General features: G+C 39.0%; 2 long non-coding RNA genes across 2 annotated transcripts; both read right to left on the bottom strand.

The window, feature by feature from the left end:
- Nucleotides 1-900: 900 nt before the first annotated feature.
- On the bottom strand, nucleotides 901-1,466 carry LOC144351990 (uncharacterized). The gene is made up of 2 exons (XR_013420516.2): nucleotides 1,366-1,466; nucleotides 901-1,278 (listed from the first exon to the last, which is right to left on the bottom strand). It is a non-coding gene; the product is annotated as an uncharacterized LOC144351990 (long non-coding RNA).
- Nucleotides 1,467-3,366: 1,900 nt separating this feature from the next.
- On the bottom strand, nucleotides 3,367-20,528 carry LOC146750889 (uncharacterized). Its single transcript, XR_014928804.1, has 3 exons — nucleotides 20,442-20,528; nucleotides 17,678-17,765; nucleotides 3,367-3,463 (listed from the first exon to the last, which is right to left on the bottom strand). It is a non-coding gene; the product is annotated as an uncharacterized LOC146750889 (long non-coding RNA).
- Between the last annotated feature and the right edge of the window lie 7,196 nt (nucleotides 20,529-27,724).

Genomic DNA, 27,724 nt, shown 5'->3' with positions numbered 1-27,724 from the left:
GCCAAGTTCAATGACATATGAATATTCAATTTCAGCGTGCATGCAGTTTAGGCAACACAACATAACTCAATCATAACACAACTCAGCACTATAGGGACGTCTGTTAAGACTTCAAAAGTGTCCTTGACTTCAAAAGTGTCCCAGAGCGGAAATGCAGTAAGATAGGGGGTTATGCTCGGTGTGTACCATGTGACGCTGTAGTAAGCCAGCATAGTGAAATGACAACAATGCTAGCAGACACTAAACACCGAGTAGATATATATTGGTAAATAAACGTTAGATTATAATTAAATAATATATACAGGTCGCACAATGAATTTTAAACAGACAAAAAAAAGTTTCGCATAGAGATGGTTAAGACTTAGTGACTGGCTAATTTGAAAGTGTTACTTGAAAATCAGTTCAAATATTTATTTCTAGTGAGTGCAAAATCCAATGGCTCATCGAATAATTTGGAACTAGGACAACTCCAAATTATTCAAAAATGTCCCTCAATCATTTTAGTTGAAGACATGGAGACACTCTGAAATAATATTAATTTGTTATATTCACCAACAACTAATGGTGACATAAATGCAAATTATTGAACTAAAACTATTGAGGGACACTTATGAAAACATGGGAACACTTTTGAAGTCATATTATTTTGTTATATTCACAAACAACCAATGGTGACATAAATGCAAATTATTAAATTAAAACTATTAAGGGACACTTTTGAAGACATGGGGACACTTTTGAAGTCATATTAATTTGTTATATTCATGAACAACTAATGGTGACATGAATGCAAATTATTAAATTAAAACTATTAAGCGACACTTTTGCAGTCATTCTCAGAGCTACCCAACTCTTACAAAATGAGATGAGTGGTACCAAAAAATTAGTATCAGAAAAAGATTGAGCGAGTGTATGTGTTATTATTTTTATTGCAAATCACAACTTTTTTTTTCAGCACATGGTTGTTACAGTGGCATGAATGAACTAATACATTGTTTACAAAACTTGACAAACTCTGTGGATGGTAAATGTAGCGCTAACATCTGTTGCATTCTTTTCTTGAAGCAGTAAATTTTTTTCATTTCCAATCCTACAGTTTAGTTACTAGAATTATACTCCTATAACTCGACTACTCAAAATATACCTCTGATAATTTGACAACTCAAAAGATAATTTTTGTTTTTCTTCTAATAATTCTATCACTTCCAAAAATAATTATTTTTTCATGGATTGTGGTAATGTATGTTCAAACTGTTGAAGTCTGGCTTTTCCCACCTGCTGACAAAACAGATAATTTTGTTAATGTATTCTCTCAAGTGTTCTTATAAGATACAATCAAATTCAAACAGATTTGTATTTAGTTACCTTATCTTTTTAGCATCTCTGTTTGCTGGCAAAGCTCATCAGCTGTTTTTAATGATATACCCATCTTTCTTGCTACTAGAAATACTATTTAGTGGTAAAACTGTAAATAAGGCAGTAACATCTATTATATATACATACATGTTTTAATGAAAAATAACATAGTGAAACTATTATAACCTTCCGTGTAGTACCGGTATACTGGGTTGCACAAACAAACCATATACACACCTCACAAATATTGAAAAATAAAATACTGGTAGTACATGTATCATAAATATATCATGTAACAAACAGTAGCACAAATTGCAAATGAAATATTAAATACAATTCACCCCAAATGTGAACATTTACAAGAGTATGCAATGACAAAAACAATTTTACACTGGGAGACGTGATATGAAATGTTCATTGACAAGTTTTCAATCAGCCTGCAAAATGATACATTGATGCTTGGATATATTAGTTAATAATCTAGCATTGGATAAATTACACATATTATACAAAATTAAATACCCTTTCCTCATTCTCTTCAGCAAAATGTTTTTTTTTTCTCCAGTTGAGGAGTTGTTCTGAACCCTGAAACAAAAGAATAGCCTTTTTAAATATATTTATACACATATTGGGAAGAAGGCATTGAAAAAAAGATCTCTTCTAGACCTTAATAGATCTTGCTGCCCTACATACAATTTTTCCAAAGTTTTTTGTAATTTCCACACAAGACACTTTCCAATCAATCATGCATACATGCCCCATTGTAGTAACAGGCAGAATAATGTTACTAATCATATTTCATAACAATTGTCACATATTCTAACTGGTATTGATATGCAGTAACTGCCATAACCATACAAAATTAAGGGTTTCCTTTTACAATATGTTGCAGTGTACTTTTTTTATGAAGTCTTTGTGCCTCAGTAGGTGGTTTTTGCAATTTGTATGTAATTTGTAGAAGGATTTAACAAAGACATTTTTTCCCATATTTGTTTTCAGTTTGTATGTATTCCTATGGAGAAAATAAAATTCCAAATAGGTGGAAACATGTGTTTTACCTAAAAGGCATTAATTCAAAATGAAATCGGCTTTCACTCAGTATGCAATGGAATGCTTCTGTCCATATTCTGAATTACAAATATTTCAACCTTTTTAAATATGTATACTGTACTTGTATCAAATGTGCATCTTTAACAGTAGAGCATATTCAAGATTTTCAAGCTTGTTTATCGGCACAATCAATTTGTTTTCCCATCAAGGTCTGTTTTACCACGTGTAGAAACATCCAAATGTGTAAGGCTATTGGAAACCAAAAAAATAAAGGAATGGGATAGCTATAATTGGATAAATTCAGCATATGAAAACACCAAAATCAATGATTTTTTTCAGTGGCTGTGTGACCTTGTGTCTGACACATTCATATGCAAATGACTAATCTGTGAAACAAACAGGGGCGGAGACAAACCACTCAAATGTTTGGAAACACTCATTGTGTGTCAGATAGCTACTGATAACACATCCTAACATTGCTTTGTCTTGAGTTTATCTTTGAAACTTATAGGCACACAGATTAAACCTGTGTTGTTGATTTTGGAAAACACTACTGAGGCTGCCTTGCTTCCCTTCAGAAAATCTACATTTTAACCAACTTACATGACATTCTATGTTATATTGACTTTATCATATGAAAGTTGATGGTGCATTTCATCAATTAATAAATAAATGTGAAAATCGTAATTTTCAACACAAATAATAGTCTCGCTACCTTAATAGACTGACATGCCATTATGAATAATGGATTTTGAGTATTTAGCATGGTAAAAATATGGCAACATGTGACCTCATTAATTATGAAACAGATGCGTGAAAGCTTGGGCCCAACTGATACTTCTTGTGGCTTTAATTATTCATATTAAGAGATTTCAAATTGATTTCAATGGAAATTTATGTTGAAATACTTACAACTGCTTTGCATTGTTTTGTTGTGCAATTGCACATGGGTAGTGTTTCTTCATGGTGTTCTTTCTACAGCAAACTCAGCAAACATTTGGTAAGAACACTTTTATTTACTTTCTTTAAACATGACTTTGAACACTGGCAAGAGAAACTAGAAAGCAAAAGAAGGAGATAGTAGTTTAGCAAAATTACGCCTTTTAAAGCAAAGACTATATGTTGAAAAAATTCATAAATTGAATTTTGCAATGAATATCTACGCGATTGGAAGCAATCACTTTTACATGATTTAAATTCATTTCAAGAAACTTTAAAGGCATTGATAATTAGAACTGATGCAGGGCAATCTGATTACGGGGGGATTTAATTTACGAAATTAAAAACATTCCAGTCTGTTGGAACACAGTTGAAGTCAAAATTGTCATATTCTCCGCTGACCAAGGTGTTGGATCGTACGCAAACTCTCGATGAAAATCACTTTCCGCCATGATGCATTTACAGATTTGACCTGCAGCAGCGTCCTTTGACCTAATGGGTCAAGTTGGTTATCAACCAATCAGAATGCTGTGTTGTACTGACGCAATTCTTCGGAAATTCCCGAAGACTTTCCGGTAACGCAATGCGGAAGTGAATTATCGATGTCGAAGTACAATCTGTTGGAATTTATTTCAGCGAATAAACGACATGGTTTTTCCAAAAAACTAGTAACTAACCATTTTTGAGAGGTAAACTGAATATGGCATGAAATATTTACCGCATTTTACTTGTATTAACAGGTCATTGTCGAAGCACGGTTTACACACGGTTACGGTGTTCTACGCATTCACAACATGTTCACAGCGGTCGATATCCACGCTGTATCATATAAAAACGATTACCAAGATTCGTTACGCAAAACCAAGTTTTAAATTAGTTGCATTTTGAAGGGGTGGGCGCTTTGCCGAATGTGACCCCAAATATAATCAAAGAAAGCTTAGAAAGAACTCCCATGTGCTGAGAGTATTGGAGACACATTAAATATAATTTGAAATTACTTAGCTGAAAACTAATTATGCAAATCAGAAAATTAACATGAACAGATTTGATTGTAAAACTAATGAGGTCTGCGCAATGTAACAAAAACTCTATGTACCAAGTTTAATTGAAATGTGATTAGAACCAAAAAATTATGAATTATTATGCTAATTAGGGAAATAATATGAACAGAGTTTGACCCCAAACTAATTAGGTTTGTACATTGTCCTAGAGCATCTTTGTACTAAGTTTCATTAAAATGGAAATTAGTACTTTAGATATCAGTGTGAAAGCTTAAAATTGGTTAATTATGCAAATTGGGTAATTAATATGTACAGATTTTAACCCACAATTATGCAGGTCTGTCTATTGTCCTACAGCATCCATGTATAAACATTCATTAATATGTGATGATTAGTACCTGAGATATCAGTGTGAAAGTTGGAAATTGGTTAATTATGCAAATTAGGTGATTAATATGCACAAATATTTACCAAAAACTAATTGGGTCTCTGCATAATTCTAGATTCATTGAAATGTGATGATTAGTACTTTAGATATCAGTAGAAAAGCTGAAAATTAATTATGCAAATTAGGTAATTAATATGCACAATTATTTACCCTGAAACTAATCAGGTCTCTGCATAGTCCTAAAGGATCTATGTACCAAGTTTCATTGAAATGTGATGATTAGTACTTGAGATACCCGTGGAAAAGCTGAAAATTAACTAATTATGCAAATTAGGTGATTAATATGCACAAATATTTATCCGAAACAATCAATCTCTGCATAGTCCTTGAGTATGTAAGTACCAAGTTTCATTGAAATGTAATGCTCACTACTTATATCAAAAGCTGAAAATTAATTAATTATGCAAATTAGGTAATTATATGTACTGATATTACCATAAAAACTATCAGGTCTGTGCAGTGTCATATGACATCTATGTAACAAGTTTCATTGAAATGTGATTAGTACTTGAGATATCAGTGGAAAAACCGAAAATTGACTAATCATTATGCAAATTAGGTAATTAGTATCCACGGATTATCACCAAAAACTAATCAAAACCTAGCATTAGTTCAGAGCATCTATGTACCAAGTTTCATCAAAATCCAATGAGTGGTTGTTTAGATATCAGTGGAACAGTCATGGAACCACTAAAAAATAGCTAATTATCATGCAAATTAGGTAATTAATATGCACGGATTTTTACCAAAAACTAATCAAATCTGCACATATGTTCAGAGCATCTATGTACCAAGTTTCATCAACATCCAATGAGTGGTTCTTTAGATATCAGTGGAACAGTCATAGAACAGCTAAAAATTAGCTAATTATCATGCAAATTAGGTAATTAACGAGCATGGATTTTTACCAAAACCTAATCAAAACCTAGCATTAGTTCAGAGCATCTATGTACCAAGTTTCATCAAAATCCAATGAGTGGTTGTTAAGATATCAGTGGAACAGTCATGGAACCACTAAAAAATAGCTAATTATCATGCAAATTAGGTAATTAATATGCACAGATTTTTACCAAAAACTAATCAAATCTGCGCATATGTTCAGAGCATCTATGTACCAAGTTTCATCAAAATCCAATGAGTGGTTCTTTAGATATCAGTGGAACAGTCATAGAATAGCTAAAAATTAGCTAATTATCATGCAAATTAGGTAATTAACGAGCATGGATTTTTACCAAAACCTAATCAAAACATAGCATTAGTTCAGAGCATCTATGTACCAAGTTTCATCAAAATCCAATGAGTGGTTGTTAAGATATTAGTGGAACAGTCATGGAACCACTAAAAAATAGCTAATTATCATGCAAATTAGGTAATTAATATGCCCAGATTTTTACTAAAAACTAATCAAATCTGCGCATATGTTCAGAGCATCTATGTACCAAGTTTCATCAAAATCCAATGAGTGGTTCTTTAGATATCAGTGGAACAGTCATAGAATAGCTAAAAATTAGCTAATTATCATGCAAATTAGGTAATTAACGAGCATGGATTTTTACCAAAACCTAATCAAATCTGCGCATTGGCCCAGAGCATCTATGCACCAAGTTTCATCAAAAACCGATGTATGGTTCTTGAGATAGCAGTGGAACAGTCGGACACACATACACACATACACACATACACACACACACACACACACACACACACACGCACGCACACACGCACACACACACACGCACGCACACACACATACATACAGACACACTAACTGCAAAGACTCCCATTTTGTGCTTCGCACATGGGAGTCAAAAATTGCGCAAAAGTGGGCGCTTGCCCGGGCATGGGCGCTAATGCGGTCGAGTACGGTAACAGAAAATCTTAGTTGACTTTTGCCCAAGTATTTTGTACAGGTATCTGTCAAAAATTAATGATTTACTGAGACAAATATGAACAGCCTTATTATATTCATTGTGTGACTACTGTATTGTTTGAAAAGATCTGCTTTGCCTCCTGAGAATCTACATCTTCAAACACTGCAATCTTTGTTTTTGGAGTACGTTTTTAAATTAGTATCATAAAAGCTCCATCATACAGTTCTAATAGCTGAAACAAGTTCCTGTGAATTTTGATTTTCAAAATTTATATATTTCAACAAAACATTTTTTTGTTGAATGAACTTTAATTTTGAGTACAATTTTCCTTTCAAAATGTGGATGTAACGTTTTGCTTTTTAGGTATTTTTTTTTGATAACTTTGGACTAAACAGATTTTCTATTAGCTTCAGATCTTGATCAAAAGTTTAGCACCCAGTTCATAGGAGTGCTTATATTGATTATCTGACATCTTGTTTTCTGTTAAGATTTTATTGGTAGGTTTGTAAATGTGTATCAGACTGTGCAAAAACTCTCTCCATGAGTTGGTTTTAAAACCCAGTCTAGTATTCCCATGGGTTTTGGGAGATACCGTACTTCCCCGAGTACAAGCCCCTCCCCGAGTATAAGCCCACCCCTCTGTTTTTAGACATTTAACAAGTTGAGGGTATCCCGGAGTATAGGCCCAGGGGGGTTTTACCGGGCGTCGACAACATTTATTAAAATATGCAAGTAAAAAGTGTATTTCATTGCATAATAATCATGATTGGTACGGTAGTTTGGTTCCTGCTTTTACAAGAAAAATAATTAATTTCAGAGTGCATGGCCGGCGAACATACGGAACATGGTTCGCACATTTTCTGTTCTGTTATTTATTCACGATGAATCCAGAGGTTGCAATACTGAATCCATATTCCTTTTGAGTGGTGGTTTTAAAAACGCCAAAAATGGTCATCGTTTTACTTTTCTGAATAATCGTGTCCATTGAGACCTTCGTGAATGGGATGTGAACGAGCAAACTATTCTTCCACATGACTTGTTGGCGACCGTAAAACGTTTGAATACCTCCTCCACCCTCAGTTTACTTTTCCAAAATTGCGAATCAACAGCTTTAGTGAAAAAAATCACCGTTTTTTTTTGTCGAAATCAGATCGCATTTTAACATCACGGTAATTCACTTCCGCATTGCGTTGAAAAAATTACTTCTTCAATAATCGGAAAACTTCGTCTGTACGACACAGCATTTTGATTGGTTAACGAAAGACATGACCTGTTAGGTCAAAGGAAGTTGTTCAGGTCAAATCATGATGAAAAACACCATGGCGGAAATTGCTTTGTATCGAGAGTTTGCGAGCGATCAAAAACATTCCACAATGAAGACAATGATAAAGATCTTGCCTTCGACAGTTTTCCCACAAACCCTACCCATTTTTGCACCGTAAATTCAGACGGTATGTAAACTGTATTGTAATAAAATGTGTGTATTTTTATGAACATATTTGTTTCTTCATGTAAAAAGTGTCGTGGAAATCAAAAAGACATAATATTTCTCCGAGACCGGCGCTGTGAACGAAAAATGTAATTTAGGCGAGGGTTCTCCGAACCCGCCTATTCACATAGTTCATACCCACCATAGACTCCAGTCAGTCAAAATGACTATTTTGAACTGTAGGCATTAATCAGCGATTCTGCCGGTGACGGAGAGATAGAATCCAGGTCAGGGGAAGCCCCATGACCTCAAGATTCTTTTACCCCTTATGTCACGAACCCACGTGACCGAGGCCACCTGGCAGCGCCACAGGTAGCCGTCCTTCACTCTGGTTTCTTTCTCTCCGCCTCGAGGACTTAAACCAACGCTACGGAAACAGTGGGGAGGTTGGGGGGTACCCGGAGTCTATGGTGGGTATGAACTATGTGAATAGGTGGGTACGTTCAATTACCCACCATAGACTCCGGTCAGTCAAAATGACTATTTTGAACTGTAGACAGAGTCAGACACCGATAGGTGGCGGGTTTTCCGAGCAAACAGAAAAAAAAGGAGAAAGATGAAAGACTTTTCCCCAGTCCGGGATGAAAACAAACCCAAAAACCTAAGTTAAGACCCAAGAAGGGTGGTGTCTTACCTTGCCTGTGCTGTTCCCGAAGCAAGAAGCCAATGCTGCTGTGGTGACAGGGTTCGGTGTGCCCGAGAAAGCTAGACCCCAGCCGAATTCGGGGGAGATAAGCTTGAAGTAGGACCGAAACAGTTCTCATGAGGGCGTAGGTCGACCAAAGCGAAACCTGGGAGCTTCCAGGAAGTGCTAGTGGAACAGACAATCTGCCCGCAAAAATCGCCTTATTGCCTATACGCAGAGGCCCCTGCGGTCGTTCGGGCTGGGTCAGCAAACAAGGCCTGATCCGCTACGACGGGGCCTAACCTGAAGAGACCCTGCTCAATAGATTGGGTGTCGCTTAGGTAGTGGTTGATGAAGACGTTCTGCGTTCTCCAGAAGCCTGCCCTCAGAATGTGTTTGAGGGGGGCACCTGACGCTAGCGCTAGTGAGTTAGCAATCGCACGGACCTCATGTTCTTGTACTTGGTGTCTCTGCAAGGATAGTGTATTATAGACCTCCAGTACAGTCGCAGTAATCCACCTGGAGACGGAAGTCGGGGAAGCCGGCTTATCCTGTTTGCCAGGGCCGTAACACAAAAACATGTGTTTGGTTCCCCGACTAGAAAACCTGGTACGGTTCTCGTAGCAACTCAGCGCTCGGACCGGGCAGAGAAGCAATTCCTCCTGATCCTCCGGATTGACAATATTTGCCAGTCGGGGGATGACGATCGGTTGAGGATCGTGTCCTGGGATTTGGTTCTTGGCGAGACACCCGATTCGTGTCTTTAGTACAACTTGATCGTCCATAAAAACGACACAACCGTCCGCGTAGGACAGTGCGCGCTTAGCTCTGACCAGCGTCTACCTGAGGCGAGGGCCAGTAGGAAGACTATTTTCCACATCAAAAATTTGAGTGGTGCTGATTGGAGAGGCTCAAAGGGCGGTCTGCTTAGAGCAGACCACACAGCCGACGAGTCCCAGTTGGGCGGCTCCCTTGTAAGGGGTCTTGGCGTCTGGAAAGCAGTAAATAGTCTCCTATTAATAGGACAATCGGCCAGTCTTGTTCCCGTACATTCTGGGTGGTGGGGGACAAGACAGACCTGTAGCCAACGCTCGCTGCGTAGAACAAACCCACTTCATCAAACAGGTGGACGAAGGAGCCTGCTACCTGGCCAATAGAGGGATGGTATGGATCAATCTCCCTTCCGCTACACCAATCAGTGTATGCTTGCAGCCTAGAAATGTAGGCTGCATAGGTGGAATCCCTGTTTGCCCTGGCCAGGACGTTGGCAGCCCGCTCAGATAAGGCTTTCGTATGTGCGGGTCTACTGAGAGCCTCTATGCATGTAAGTGATACCTGCTGGGCTCGTTGGTAGTGCGCCGTCTGGTTGGGACGACAGGTCCGGTAAGTCCGGAAGCACTGCTGGCGCTTCGACTAGCATTTCCAACAGAAGTGGAAACTAGGCCTTGCTTGGCCAATTGGGTGCAACCCATGATAATATGCGGGTGTGCACCTGTCAAAGTTTTCTCCGATGCCCGGTGAACTAGCGGGAAGGGAGGAAAGGCGTACACAACTAAGTGAGTCCACGGGGCTAGAAAAGCTACCCTGGCCCAGGCTCCTGGAGTCAGCAGGAGTGTTACGTACGTCGGGAGCAAAACGGTCCAACCTTGGACCGTCCCACAGCCGAAACAGCCTGGAGGCTACCCACTGGGGTATCAGCCACTCAGTGTTCTAGAGACGGAGCCGCCCTGAAAGGGCGTCGCCAGACTGTTCCTCACCCCTGGAAGGTGGTGTGCGGTTAGCTCCACATTGTATTCCAGGCACCAAAGGAGGATTTTGCTCCGCTAGGACTGACAACGATGGGGAATGTGCCCCCCCTCCTTCTTGAAGGAGACCACCGCTGCGTTGCCTGTGCGGAGCAGGACTCTGTGGTCTCGAACTACGGGTAGAAAGCGTGGTAGTGCTAAGTACACTGCTCTCAGTTCGAGCCGGTTGATATGGTAGTCCCGAAACTAATGTGGGGCCATATCCTTGGGCTTGTTGGCCCAATAGATGCACTCCCCAACCCGGGGGGGAGGTATTCGTTACCAGAGTCATACCTGCGGCGAGCGGGCCCAAGGGGCTCCCCTGTCAGAAGTTGGCCAGTGACGACCACCAGGACAGGGCTTCCTTCACTTGGTCCGAGATCGAAACCCGCCTATCTAGTTCCCATAGGAGAGCTCGGCGTTATAACAAGCGTTATACCGGGCGGCTGCGTAGTGTGGCCTGGGGAACGACCCTTGAACCCAGGTCATCATTTCGATGATCCGTATTAGTTCACAGAGGGACACCGAGGGAACGCTGACTAGGCATTCAGCTAGGCTGCTTAGCGCTAAGCAATACGCTAGAAATAGCTAAGCCAAGCTACCTCTGTGTAAGAACTCCATGCCCAGGGACACCAACTGCGTGTTGGGTCGAGGTGGGACTTGTCGATTTACTTAACGAGCCCAACTGGTGAAGTAAATCCCGTGTTAGCCTGACGTGTTTGGCTATTACCCCTTGCCCGGGTTGTTGGTGACCGGAAGTCTGGGTACGGATTGGGGTGTACCGACATCTGGTGAAGCAGCAGCACTACCTGTTTCATCACTCTGGTGAACACGTAGGGCGCTGTGCCTAACCCGAACGGGGGGCACCCGAAATTCGAATACTTTGCCCAGCTGGGCGATTCGAAGGAGATGGCAACTCGCTGGGTGCATCGGTACATGCAGGTAGGCCCCGCTTAAGTCTAGCGGGGCTAGCCAGTCAAAACGGTGGATGGAGAGAAGAACCCTGAATGGTGTCTCCATGTGGAACCGATCGAGGAGCACGTACTGATTCAGTCTGCCTAGGTCCAAAACTGGACGCCTGCTACTTGTAGATTTGGTACTACGGACACATTTGGGTAGAAGCCTGGCATTAGTTCCGGCTGATGTACCCTGTGTATGGCGTCTTTCCCCAGCAAACTGCTACTTCCTGTCTGATTGCTTCCGCCTTGCTGGAGTCCCCTGGCAGTGCCCAACAGGGGGGACACTGACGGGGGGAAATGGAGATTTCAGCGGTATCCCGTAAACGGATGTCACCACCTGGGAAGGTCCAGGAGTCGGTCACCCGCCGTCTCCAAACTGGACTACACCGGCGTAATCTGTGTATGACAGGGATATGTGGTCATGTGTTCGGCAGTTGCGAGGGCGGGTGCTCCCTTCCCCCATGAGGTGAGTTCCCTAAGGCCTGAAGTAGTCACTAAGTTGTGACCTGGCCATTCACTGAACACGTGCCTGCCCCCCCCCCCCCCCCGGTTGCAGAGGTGAGCGTCAAACATGCCTCCCCTGCTGCCGGGTAGACGTCCGCCCAGGAAGGGTGAGAAGCCACCACCTGGCTCTTACCTCCCTGGGGGCGCACCACTACCCTCCCCTCCCATGGAAGGGTATAAGCGCTTGCTTCCTGGCTGACTTCGGCTAGCGGACGGCGCCCTAGGGCGTTGTGTTTTCTGTGCTTGGGGTGCCCTCCGTTTGCTCATGGCAGGACCAACTGGCTAGCGGATTCGATCTGAACCCTCTGGTTCATTGCACTCCGAAGCTCCGAGAGTGTACCCATCATTCCCTGAACAAAGAGGGTGGAGGATGTCCAGTCTGCCTCACTGAGGGGGATGTACCCCGGCCCAGCTTGTTGGCGAAAACACAGCGTCTCGTAGCACGGTAGTGGCCCTGGCCAAGAGAGCCAGGCGACACTAGGGGGCGTCGCATGTAGATGTGCGATGGCCCACCAGTAAAAATGTCGCCTGGTCTAGGAGGCTGGTGCGTTCTGCCTCCAAGGTCTCCAGAGTGCTGGCCACGCATAATGTGCTCAAGCAACTCTGCCCTCAGGGCTAGATGGGTCGTCTTCAATTGGAAAGGACACCCATGGAACGCGGCTATCCCCCTTTGCCCAGTTTGCCAAATTCGTGGTACCGGGGTCTGGGAAAGGAGCCTTGGAATCCGGTTGGGGGCGTTTTGGTCTCATCCCACGCTATGGGGTCTGATCCCGAAACCACACCGACCGGGTAGCGTTTGGTCCAGTGGGAAGTGTTGCCTAATGTTATCCCTACCCGGGGGCCTTAAGCATTACATCCTCCACGGCTGACCAACGCCACCCATCAACACCGTTTGCATGCTCTGCGCCCAACTCCGCACTCATGCGGACAGGGAGAGACTTGCCGACGGGGTTGCTTTGGATCCCGACGCCTGTGATCCCATAAGCGTTGAAGCAACCTTAGGTGGTTGCTTTATGATCAAGGGTGGGGGTATATACATTGTATCACTGGGATCGATGATACTCCGCCTCACCCCAAAAGCGTGGCTCACCGAGTCATAAAGATGGAAGACTCTGAGGGACCGCCCGGAGTACCAGCTGTATCCGACGCGAGCGAACTGCATCTCCTTTCACTTTAAATATGTGAGAGGGAGCGTGTTCGACTGTGCGTCTCATGACAGGGTCGGTTCCCTCTGGGGACGCGCGTGGGTCGGTAAGAAAGGAGTCAAAACCCACAGCGGGGACCGGACACAAGGAAAAACTCGTTACCGTTGTACCGTTACCGCGTGACGAACCCTAGCTGGCTGAAAGTAGGGGGGGTCAATGTGTGCCCTGCCCTGAAAGCCCTGTCCTGAGATCGGAGACTTGGCTGCCAGCACCCCGTTGGCATTCGGTGCCCGAGGATCCCGAGAAGGACCAGGGCAATTAGCCTGGGCCTCAGCCACCCCCCAAAATACTGGGAGAGCCGTGCCTGGGAACGGTGGTTCCCCGGAAGAGACGTGTTTGAATGTAAACATGCTTTCGTGTCTCCTCTTGCTTGCCCACCGAGGGGACACAGTGGAGACAGCTCGCTCCGACTGTGTCTGATCTACCCTGCCTGCTAGGGACGCAATTGCCCCGACAGACCTTCGACCAAAGCCCTCAATTCGGAGGCAAACTCGGCGCCGTGCGAGGAAGGGTCCACGAAGAGACCCGCAACGGGCCCCATAGAAGGAAAGCCTCCAGGGGCACAGCCTCGCTGCAGCCGGTAAAATCGGGTAAAAACACCGCCTGAAAAAACAGACTGTGAGGATGCCCTCCACTCAGCGGGGGAGACCAAGAAAAATATCGGTACCTCCGCCGTCGGGCCTCTTACTCGACGTCCCGGTATATGAAGTACCGGTAGCTGAGCGTGAGGACTTTCCACTCATGCAAAACACGCAAATCACTTTAACCGATTTGTTTACTGGACGCGCGATCTTGTTGTGACGCGGCCAGTGTCAGCGATTTTGATGGCTCTGAAAGAAAATCTCAGGCCTCAGAACTCCAGTGAAAAAAAAAAAACACGCTTTCACGCAAAAACCCCGAAACCCGCACATAGCCACGACAAAGTATCTCGGATGCGGGTTCTATGCTGGTAAATTCTGAATAAACCACTGTACGGTCGGCTCGAAAGACGAGGAGACCGGAAAGAAAAAGGCAGCGAGCCTTGGTGCTGTCACTACATCGATATATTGCTAAATACATTAAAAAAAAAAGACGACATGCATGAGGGAAACGAATTACAGTTGTAAAAGATGCCGCCATGAAATCAACATGTGACTACGTAGTGGCGCCGGATTTTGATTTTTTGCCTGACCTGGATTCTATCTCTCCGTCACCGGAAGAATCGCTGATTAATGCCTACAGTTCAAAATAGTCATTTTGACTGACCAGAGTCTATGGTGGGTAATTGAACGTAGTGAATTTTGATGATTTTTTCGAGGTTGGGAAGAGGGTTACAATTTTAAACCCCCCAAACAATTATCTTTTCTGAGGTGGTCCTTGAGTATAAGCCCACCCCCTAATTTTCCCGATTTTACATGGGCTTATACTTGGGGAAGTACGGTACATTAATTACCAATAATATTATTACAAGATAAATGACTTACTTCATTGTACACATACAACAATGCATATTGCCACTGGGATCAGTGACCTTTGAATGTGTATCACCAGTGATCAGTCAAGTAGAAACATCAGTCAAAACATGTTATCAGATTTTCTCAATTTTCGCATGATATTTTTACAAAGGTCAACTAAGGGAAGATTTTATATTGATGAATTAGGCGACTGAGTTTGATAAAGTTGGAATAGAATTAGTAAAGTTATTGTGCACACATTAACAATTATTAACAATGACGACGACAACAACGACACACATTTTTCCCTTAATATATCTTTCCTTTCCATCTTTGATGATATGGGCAAGGTAATAATAGCATTACGACTGCTGTTATTAAATTTACATTTGTGTGTTTCTGGTAATAAGACAACTTACGATCAAAGTTTGTCACAGCATGTGTGAGATTAGTGAGCGACATTTGTTATCAGACAATTGCATGCTGGTTGGCAAAAATGTACACAAGTGATGTCAAAGTGTGACAACCTATTCGCACATGAATGTGTGTAAAAATACAAAAAAAATCAGTAATTTTGAGGGGAGTGGTCGCTGCAGCAATGAACAACTGCCTCTCTACTTAATATTAAAAAAAAATTTTAAATTATATTCAAAGATCAAGTTAATACAAAATAACTTGCAAATAATGTTGGCCAGCTGAGCACAATAAAATAGTGAATCATAGACAGCACACTTATCAATGAAATGGTTCTGTCAAGTCTAGAATACAAGAAAGCTTAGAAAGAACTGTGTGCTGAGAGTATTGGAAACGCATTAAAAATTACTTGTACTTGAGATATGGATGAAAAAGCTGAAAACTAATTATGCAAATCAGGTAATAAAATAATGAATTATTATGCTAATTAGGGAATTAATTTGAACAGGTTTTAACACAAAACTAACCAGGTTTCTACATTTCATTGGATTGCGATGAATATTATTTGAAATATCAGTGGAAAAGCTGAAAATTAACTAATTATGCAAATTAGGTGATTAATATTTACTGATATTACTAAAAACTATCAGGTCTGTGCAGTGTCCTATGACATATATCTAACAAGTTTCATTGAAATGCGATGATTAATATTTGAGATATCAGTGGAAAAGCCGAAAATTGACTAATCATTATGCAAATCTACAACAAAATATTATAGAATCATACAAAAATATTAAAGCGACAATATCTGTAACTATCAACCTTTTTTTTTACTGATTTTTATTATTAATAAGGCCAGATTTTTTTTTATTTCTTGTTTCTCGAGTTTTTTCTCGAGTTCTTTTCCATTAGATTTGTGTGATTCTCAAAGAATTGTAAGTGAGATCATTGATAAAATAATTCTTTTAGCAATTTTTTGCACTCACAAGTCAGCGGGCGCGAGAAATTACGCTGAAATAAAATTTTATTTTTATTTCATTTTCGGCTCCTGTTCATTCGGTGGGTTCGCGAAACAAGGGATAATAAAAGTCTGGCCTAACACATCTCCTGTGTCATTGGTGCCAATTTGTAACGGCCACTGTCAAAATGGGGACACTGAAAGCATAGTCTATACGCTATATACATGTACCAATATTCTACAGCAAATGAAAAAAGATTGCTGTCGTAGGGTTGTGTCACGATTCCCAGAGGGCATCTTCTATTGAAATTCAGTTTTGTCAAGTAAACTTCAAGGACTATGGTACAAGAAGACAACCAAAATATGTGGTAATCTTGAGAGGCAAAGTCTGCCTCTGACAGCCTCTTATTGATGATGATGATGATATAGTGTGTGTCATAAGTCAATATTTTCTACAGTTTTCATCACATGGCCAAAATCGATGAAATGGTGACTACTCGACCCTTATTTTAACATCACATTTCATATTGGCCTTGTGTAGGTAGTGTTACTTTTGCCTATGCAATTTGTCTAAAACAATATTTCATTAAGATTTTTTTCATTTTTAAAAAAAATTGTTCAAAATCACAGTTATTGCCACTTTTTATATTTTAAAACAATTGGTTTAATTTTATCATGCAAAACGCATTGTTAGAAGACACTGATGCGATATATGTTTATATGTAATTTGGTACTTTAGTGAAAAATAAAGTTTAGATTATAACTGACATGATACAAGTTGAATAAAAGCTGATTTATATTACCGGTAATGTCTTGTTTCTTGTTTCAGGCCACAATTTTTTTTTCTAATCGAAATTGTTGTTTTAAAGGTAGAACCCTATCAGTGTCTGCTATGAAATATATTAAAATGTTTAATATTATAACACTTAATCTTCAATGTTTTATTGCCTGTACGCTATTAACTCATTATGCTTACAAGAATTAATTGATCTATTTTGAGACTACCTGATGATCTTTAGCATGAGTGGTGCTAGTTAGGTCAGATAGAGAGAACCGCTAACATATTTTCTTCTTTTTATTAGCATTCCCACTTTAAACATGTTAGTGTCATCATTGTAATCAATAACTATCCCTTCAGCTAACATAGCCTTATTTTTTCCTGTCAGCTTTATTTTAGCTTGCAGCTTTATCATAACCTTGTCATTTATTTCATATAATGTAGAAGTATGCTTTGCTATATCTCGATGCAACATTGTGCTGCTTCAAAACTTGTTTAACTGGCTTTTCCATGAATTGCATTTTCCAAATCTAATCAATTAGAAAAAGCTTGCTTACTAGTACTTTCAAGTGTTGGAAACTTATTTTGTAGATTCCACTTGAGATATAAAAAAAAATATTAAAAAATACCTACAATGGACACACTAGTGATTGATCATGTGAAAAGAAAACACTTACACAGACAGATCATAGAGACATCATTCACAGATGTAAGATTTTTAAAACAACAAATGGTGATCTTGCTGTCAAAATAATCAAACAAAACATCTACACGTATATATTTTCATTGAGAATGTGCCAATTAAACTAAAGTTAATATATATACATGTAGCTAACGAAATACAAATTGTTCATACAACTTACTTCTTCATCAGATTCTTTAACATCGGGCTGTCAAACATACTGATTACCCTATTTGGTCTTGCAAAAAAAGCTTCAAACGGAGTCATTTCTGAAAATACACAATATTAGTCTTTATAACAGAATTACCAGGTGAGAACACAAAATGTGTTCCCACTAGAGATGCTGGAATGAACATTTGTAGAAATGGATAAAAAAATTATAATTAAATAATAAATCATTTTAAAAAAAAGATTCTCAGTCTGGCTACAGTCTGTTTTTCCAACTTCTGCCGAAGTGAAACTGCGTCACTAAACGGCAGACAATGAGGTGAAGCCATGCAAATGCAATGCACCGAATACCATAAAAACTCACTGTTGTAAAATTATTCCTTTTTACATTTAAAGTCAGGATTACATCAATGAATGCAGTGTTTCCCCTATAAGTATGAGAATAATAGCCAAGTGGCTATTGCAACCTCCAAAACATTAGCCAAAAATAATTTTCTATAGCCAGTTTCTGTCACATAGAAGCTGACAAATGAAAACCAGGCTTTTACACACACATAAAATTGAGTTAACTATGAAAAAAAAGTGGGACCCCAGAGGGAAGTAAAATTTAAGCATGAAATATAATGTTTATATGAAACACAACTTTGTGATGTAACTGACATTTATTAACATGTTCAAGTAATAAAAGTGAACATAAGTATTACATAATAGTCTGCAATAGATGCATGAATGTCAATTTTACATTGGTGATATTTTTCTTGGCATACCAGTACACACTGCGTAGGCCTGCCAATACAGCAGACTCCGCTTCGGAAAACGCATTTTTCATTGCATGCTTCATATCCCGTGAATGGAAATTTATCTTGCATTGCTTGTTTATGATTCCTTGTCGATGCATGTTTCTTCACATTGTCAAGTTTCAGTTTATCACATCCATTAGTGAAGATATTCCGTTTACTTGTTTCTTTACAAAACATCAAGTTCTAGCCATGGATATGATTTAACCCAGTCATCACGCACACCTCGGTTGACGCATGGAGCTATCTTTTTTAGCTCCATGGTTGACACGACTTCCCATTTTCTTGGTACTTTCAGGACCTTGATTTTTCTTCGGTTTATCATCCGTTTTGACATTTATTTCAACTTCGTGATCGGCCTCAGACTTTGAAGGAGGTGGTTTTACTTGTCCTTCTACGAAACTGTCAAGCGTACCCTGATAAATTCGTTTGCTACGAGCGGAGCCTTGCATATTGGCAGCCATTTTAAAAGAATGTTATGATGACGTCATTCATATAATACAGTGCACGCTATTGGATAACAAACGGAATGAGGTCACAAGATACCCAATTGGAATCAGCCTTACAAAATAGAGTTGTTTTACAATAATTAGACAAGTGTTCACTGTTTCGATTTTTTTCACGTGGAAATCTTTCTAGGCAGGCAAATAGAAAAAGTTCACTCAGTTTCGTTGTAATTTTAGCAATCGCCAAATGACGAATTGGAGAAACTTTTTATTAGCCATTCTGATTTTTTTTTCGCCACTTGGCGATTTGGTGAACGGTAGCGGAAACACTGGAATGAATAAAACAAACATTTAATTGTACAACACGCTTTTCTTCTTCTATTTCTTTCGCCATAGATGATATAACTTTCACATGATTTCACTACTACATGTATTCATACAGAGCATTACAAAAACATAAACCGCCTGAAAATTGGACACTTAATATGAGTACCTACTTAACCACATCAAATTACAAAGAGAGTAAAAATCAACCTGTTTTCTGGACCTATTATTATGGAATATGAATGAGCAGAGCAATTTCAAGACAGTTTAGATAATTGTATGAACTGTTCATTTAATAACTAGTTAATAATCAAAAAAAACACTCAGGAAGAACTCCTGTGTGCTGAGAGTAGTGGGGGCATTTGAAGTAAAAATATAGAGTATTTAAAATTCACAATTTATGATTGTGGTTTGTTAGTGTGATTAATTCCAACAAGTTTAATTAAAATCAGATTTTATTGAGATATGAAGATTACCTTTGCAAATTAGGTAATTAATGAGCATTAACTTTAATCAAAACTATTTTTGTCGTGTTGTCCCAAAACATTTATGTACAAAATTTCAATGAAATGCAAAAAATGGTTCTCGAAATAATGGTGGGACAGACATACACACATAAGCAGGGTAACCTCAAAAACTTCCATTGCTTCACAAATTAATTGTTAAATTTGATGCAACCAAATGATGGAATAAATTACAATTTTCAAAATACATCAAAATAAAAAACACTATGCTAATAAATGCATCATCAAGATCTGGTTCCTGAGTGATTGAAAATATTTAATTATAAGATGTGTGGACATAGTTTGGACGAAGGAAGCTACCAACACAAAACACTGTAATTGACAATATCCCAATAAATTGCATGCAAAATTGGCGACTAGACTTGATGTTGCCACTTGGTTGCCGGATAGCTTCAATCTCCTTTTCCAAGGAACAATTTTCGATGATTACTGGTTGATTTACTATACGAAATTGATGGTAATCAACAAATTGGCAACTCTACGGTGTGGTAATGACTAAAGCTGATGTGTTATATCCAACAGTTATTTTAAAGTCTATCACAGGCGTTTGATCTCTGAGCAGTTAACACCACGGTCCCCGATTATCACTGGCATACGGTATACAGCACAATAGCTGACACACGAGTGTAAACGGTTTCTAGTATCAACCATATTGTCAAATAATACAATTAAATGCCACAACTTACCTTATGAAATATCATCATCCAGCGGCACTCACTCAAAAACGGCCATACTACGAAATAGAAATATCCTATAATGCCTTCGTCATGCCCCCTAAGTGAAAAATGGCGACGTGAATTTCGCACCAGTGACGGATGATAAAATGATATTGAATGTTAAAACAACGATTAAAGTGAGGGAATTGTCACTAAAGAGTCGAAAAACAGATCAGTAATGTGCATTATATAAATATTAACAACTTTTTACTAAAATATGAATACAAGAATTCTTAAATTATGCGGCAATCAATTCCAACAGAAAATAAGGGGACACTTTTGAAGTCAAGGACGCAATATTTAGGGGTCACACATGATATGAAATTGGGGGAGGGAGTCACTCTAAATAATTACACATTTATTAGATAAATGAGGAACAAGTCATTGAAAATGACACGGTCCCCGTTAAATTTTTGAAAGTTCTCTTTGTGCTTGTCATATTAAAACGGGGGTGGTTGTCGTGAACGTGTCCTTGAAACTTGAGTTCCAAGTGGCGTATACAACAGATTGTTTATTTACATCAAAACACGTGTTCCGTGCAGTAGTAATATGGCCAAAAATAAAAACAGCCGTTATTTGGCCATCTTTGATCCAATTGTGAAATAAATCATCATGGACATGTAATCTAACATGTATAATCTATGTACCAAGTTTGAATGACAACTGACAAAGCATGTCCAAAATACAACATTTTCAAAAAACAAGATGGCTGCCAGTCGGCCATTTTTAATCGAATCGCTAAACCACTGCATGTGCATATGTCCCACATAAGGTACTAGGCACATGCAAAGAATGAACGGAATCGGTCCACAGGATTCTGAAATATTACTATTGACAGACTGACGCACGAACGGGCGGACGGACGGACAGACTCAGGAACTCCCGGACGGTCGGGGACATGTATCCTAACATGTATGATCGATGTACTAAATTTGAATGAAAACTGACAAAGCATGTCCAAAATACATTTTCAAAAAAACAAGATGGCTGCCAGTCGGCCATCTTTGATCCAATTGTGAAATAAATCGTCATGGACATGTATCCTAACATGTATAATCTATGTACCAAATTTGAATGAAAACTGACAAAGCATGTCCAAAATACAACATTTCCAAAAAACAAGATGGCTGCCAGTCGGCCATTTTGAATCGAATCGCTAAACCACTGCATGTGCATATGTCCCAGATAAAGTACTAGGCACATGCAAAGAATGAACAGAATCGGTCCAAGGGATTCTGAGATATGACTCCGGACGTACGCACGGACGCACGGACGCACGGACGGAGACAGAATTATAAGTCCCCGTTTTCGGACTTCGAACGGGGGCTAAAAAGTCAAACCCAATTTACAGATAAGGTGAATTTGTTCGGAAAAGTCGGTCCCAGTATGAACCTGTTTGGAAAATTCATCGTCCCGGGATAAACCCGTTCGCCGGAAAATTCGTTCCCGGGATAAACCCGTTCGGAAAATTCGGTCTACAGGATAAATCTATTCTAAAAATGAGATCTACAAGATAAATATGTTCGGAAATTCTGGTCTACGGGATAAATATGTTCGGAAATTGTGGTCTACAGGATAAATATGTTCGGAAAGTATGGTCTACAGGATAAATTTGGTCGGAAAGTATGGTCTACAGGATAAATTTGGTCGGAAAGTATGGTCTACAGGATAAATTTGGTCGGAAAGTATGGTCTACAGGATAAATATGTTCGGAAAGTATGGTCTACAGGATAAATATGATCGGAAAATATGGTCTACAGGATAAATATGTTTGGAAAGTATGGTCTACAAGATAAATATGTTCGGAGAGTATGGTCTACAGGATAAATATATTCGGAAAGTATGGTCTACAAGATAAATTTGGTTGGAAAGTATGGTCTACACGATAAATATATTCGGAAAGTATGGTCTACAGGATAAATTTGGTCGGAAAGTATGGTCTACAGGATAAATCTGTTTGGAAAGTATGGTCTACAGGATAAATATGTTTGGAAAGTATGGTCTACAGGATAAATATGTTCGGAAAGTATGGTCTACAGGATAAATATGTTTGGAAAGTATGGTCTACAGGATAAATATGTTCGGAGAGTATGTCTACAGGATAAATATGTTTGGAAAGTATGGTCTACAGGATAAATATATTCGGAAAGTATGGTCTACACGTTAAATATATTCGGAAAGTATGGTCTACAGGATAAATTTGGTCGGAAAGTATAGTCTACAGCATAAATATGTTTGGAAAGTATGGTCTACAGGATAAATATGTTCGGAGAGTATGTCTACAGGATAAATATGTTTGGAAAGTATGGTCTACAGGATAAATATGCTCGGAAAGTATGGTCTACAGGATAAATATGCTCGGAACATTTGGTCCCGCGACGAACATGTTTGGAAAATCAGTCTGTTTGAGCTGACATAATATAGTTTACAAATGATTTCCAACTAAAATATTCATGACACACAGCTTCTATATGTAAATGCTAATTAATAATTCAACAAGGAAATATATCATCTCCGAATAAAAATAGAGAAGTGATGCAATTTTACCACGAATGTTGTCAGTCTTTCCAGTTATGTATTATGGTACTTTTAGTAAGAAAGACATCGTTTTCAGATGCTACACCGTCATACATATATTACTGACTAAAACTCGTTTCTGGTGCCTTCATGTAATAAAGATGTATAATGTGCTCGTGCCTCCCCCATACAAATACGTTCAGGGTATGTTGCGTAGAGTTGTTGTGGTAAACAAATAACCGGTACCCGGTACAGACAAATATTTACATAAAACAAGGAAATGATTACAAGTTTAGGAATACATTTAGAAGTTCGCAAAATACACCAATGCGAAAAGAATTATTATATTAGAAGTCATATTAAACATTCCAGATAACAGCAAACAGCAGGGTTCTTACGACCAACTACGCATGCGTGGACACAAATGTCGAGTTCTGGAGTGCGGCTGCAAAGAAGACTACATGTAGTCATGGTAGCATTAACAATACATAACATTTACAACACCTTTGCTGTGAAATATAGGAACTGCCGTCTAGTTACATGCGCATGTACTGTACTCATTCCCCACTAATAGATTGGTGTATCAAATTAAAGTTAGAAATAACAACAAATAGAAAAGGATATCCAAATTCACATTTATTTAAGAAATTTATAGATCCAAGAACACAAAACAAATGATTGAAATATAATCGACGAGTATAATCCTTCAAGACAAGTACACAACATTGTCAAATCAGTAAGAGATTGACATATAAACCTCATAGTATGGTATATATCAAGTAATACACCCATATGAAGTATGTTCCAGCTCAGTCAGATTAAAATTAGATCATTCATGATTATTTTGTTTTATTCATTGATTTAAGGTAGCAGAATAGTTTTTTGGGCACTTTTCACATTTTTTTTTGAAAATCACACGAATAGCTCCATAAGGCATGCTACATACATTGGTGTTTTTATTTTATTGAAAAAAAAATATCTTGTACAAGTAAACTGATTTTTTTCTTGTGTGCAAACAAATGGCCAAGTTTTTGTTTATCCAGTGTACACCAAACTAGTGCATCTCATTAATATGCATGGTTTACAAACATAACTGAACTGAGGGTAAATAGTTTTAAGTTGAGCCACTTTCTTTATTTGCTATTTACAAACAACTGATAAGATATCTGTTTGTAGTTTACACACAGCTGATAAGATGTGTGCACTGCTGCCTTTCTAGACAGGAAGTACAGCAAAGACAAAACAATCGCTTTTGAACAACAAATTTTGAATAAACAAAAAAGTACATGAATGTTCCACTTCAATGTAATTATATGTTAACAGAATAAAAACTTGCAATAAATTTCTGTAATATTTTTTCTTGGCTTTGTCATTGAAAGGTGTCTAACCACGGGGATACTTTCCTAGTCCAGAAGTAATGCAGTTACATTGGAGGAGGGGGCTCCCTTTTACAAAATATGGTTGCAAACAATAAAATACGGTCATCTGTGGTGGCTATGCATTGCATGAACATTCTGGTAACAGGCCACAAACTACATGTAAAGGTTGATCAATGATAAGAATATGCTTGGACCTGGTTTATATAATCCATTTTTCAGAGAAGTTTTCACCAAGTAGGCATACTTGCATGCTTAGGTTTTTCTAAATTCGTAAATTATGTTACATGTAATAAATCTGTCTGATAAATACTTGGTTGTTTTATCTAATGTGCTCATGCGAACAAAATGCACGGCAACGAAATAGTAGCGTGCCCCCCCCCCCCCGAGCCGACGTCTTGACATCGGATAGTGGGCCAGTGTTTCACGCAAGGCAAGGGTTGACTTTTTCGTACGACTTCGGTAAAAAATAAAAGTATCATCTAAAATCTAGGTAGTTTTTATAGATGATAACAGTGAGTCCGGTTACAATTAAATTTTGAAGAGATTCATCTACAAGTATAAGACCGGAGGTTACTGCGACGGTAAAACTCTGTTTTGCGGGATTTGATTTTTAATAGCACAGGAAATGCTACATGCCGGCATACATCACTGGGTCACATTTTACAATTATTCTATTCACACCAATTAAAAAACAGGGCAGCTTCCTTCATTAATGTGCAAAATATGCAAAGAAGGAGAGGGTTGTCAGTAATTCTTTAGTTTAGTTGTCATTCACTAATTATGGACGAGATAGTAAGCACGCGAAAATTTCCAAGAAAAAGAAAGCGAGGAAGAAAGAAGAAAAACGTCAAAAGAATGATCACTCCTGTCAAAAAATATGTTGAAAGAGACGATGCTGGGTTCGTACAGAACGGATTTCCCCGTCGAAACCAGTGTCAGCCATGAAGTGGGCGAAGAAAGTTTTACCGTGACACTGAGAGTCCTGTTCAAAACGTTCGAGAGATGTCTGTATCTCGCAGGAAAATAAAAAAAACTTAATGCAAAAAATAGAAATACGGATTTAAACTTCATGACCTTTGCTTCAAAACAGTGTAAAGTTTTTGATCGCATGAATGACTGTAGAGATGACAATTAAAATTTTATTCACGTTAGTTAAATTATCAGCCCCGCTGATTTCAGAATCACGTGACGCTAAAACAAACAAAATTTTCACAAAATATTAATAGTAGGAAAATACAAGTCAAGAGCTTTCTAAACATATATAGATTGTATGGTTTCTTGTAAAATTTATTCCGATTATAGGTGTTTACATTTTTCATGCAAAAAAACTATCCTGCTACCTTAATAAAAAATAAATGAATAAAAAAAGTTTCAGCTTAGATATGGATAGCTTAAAATACAACAACTTAAACACGTATCTGCTGTTGGCTTAGTTGTGTGCCATACATTTTGAACATATGATAATGTGTGCGGATTTACAAAATTGCTCTGGCTTTTTTACATAAAATTAAACATTTTCACTTATAGAAGTAAGTGCAGGAACATACGAGACAGAGGGCGTAGTCCGAAACAACTTCGCTATATTCCGTGGTGTTGGCTACTTAGACGTAGAAGATCTCGTTGGAATCCTGGCCTGTGTAACCATGTGTATTTGAAATAGTGGGCGCGATGGCGAGAGAAAATTGAACACTATTTGAGCAATTCTCGCTCTCATCGCGATCTCAGCCTTTGCGTCAAAAGTATATTGTTATAGTACAACATATGGACGAACACGTGAAATGGACAGAGACGAGAAAACAAAAACATATTTTTATTTTTGGAGTTGAATGTCGACAGGCCATAATGAGATCCATAGAACTGTATAATGTCCACTTGAATTGAATTTCGTATACCCAAATCACCCGCGGATTTAGGGGAGGCGCGCCCCTTCAGCCAGCCCACCAAAACAAAAAACAAATTTACAAACCCAGACCACTGGAGGTCATGAGGAGCGCTCACTGCCTAATTTCTGGATCCGCCAGTGCAAATACGTTTGCATAATGTCAAATGTTTTACGGCAATATTGAGTATTTCCCTTTGCGGCGACCTCTGCCAATTGTGCAATAAACTAAAAGAATATTGTTGTGTGTTCAATTTTTCATTTTCATTTCACGTCACGTATTCCATCTGACGGTTATCGTCGCGACGCGTCCTGTTCGATATGGGTTCCGGGTAGACCAACGTTTGCATGAACTAAGTATACTTATTTAGTAAATGTAGTTAATTCAAATTTAGTGTATTTTAACATGTACATACATACACGTAATAATTATTGTAGCAGCTACTTTCGTCAGCAAAAGTATTGGAAATCGTGAGTCATGCACAGTACGTAGACAATGCAAATATGTTGGATATGGTTGCACAGGAAACCTTAAGTCATCTACACTGATAGAGTAAACAACCCATACGACTGAAAAAAGGGGTCTGAGCTACTCGTGTATGTTTACTGTACATGGGATAGTGAATAATCACTGGCGATATCTTCTCTCGCTATTTACGGTGGCTGATCATAACTTACACAAAGATTGTATATATTCGGTATTATTCCAGTACTGTGTTCTGCTGATCAAGCAATCCCTTGTTTGTGTTTTTCTTTAGTAAACACGTCGTGACACGTCGGTTAGGGTCATTTTTAAATTTATCGAATTACACTGGCCGTGCTTTCTATCGTGCTTACACGTAATATATACCTTCGTGGAATTTCCAGTTACTTAAAATAAATTGGGCACATAATAGTAGCTTGGCAAATCGAGAACTTGCCAAGTATCTGAATATTATCCATAATGAGTTGTAACCTAGTTGCACCTGGTTACAGTGAATAATTTTTCAGTACTTCCTTATTTTTATGATTGTTGTTATCGCTGGTACAAAACCGCCTACAAATAAAGTGGACATAAACCTTTAGACTTGGAGGGTCAAGGTCCCGCTCATAGTTCGTTGACAAGGGTCAGGTCAGGTGATATAACTCCTGTACTTGCTTTATAAATATTCGCCACATACATATAATAAATTCAAATTCGACAACCATTGTTTTTGTATGCCTGGTTACCTTCCTAATACTTTGTGGGTCCGTTGTTCTCCCCGTCACGTTATGATAGAAAAGACCCACGGAGACACGAAGTAATAGAAACGTAACCAAGGTGAGCGTATCTGTCTTTGTATGTTTGGTCACGTACTGGGGGAGGGGGCTGACTGAATAATAACCAATTTTGAGTGAACACTACACACAACATGTATATGTAAATAAGTTGGCTGGCTGCTCGTCAATCTCATGTCATAGGTCATCTACTTTGGTATTGTAAACAACCCATGAAGCGT

The sequence above is a fragment of the Saccoglossus kowalevskii genome, chromosome 1 (genome assembly GCF_978046115.1).
Source record: "Saccoglossus kowalevskii chromosome 1, keSacKowa6.1, whole genome shotgun sequence".
Taxonomy (NCBI): domain Eukaryota; kingdom Metazoa; phylum Hemichordata; class Enteropneusta; family Harrimaniidae; genus Saccoglossus; species Saccoglossus kowalevskii.
This window is presented reverse-complemented; position numbering and strand designations above follow the sequence as displayed.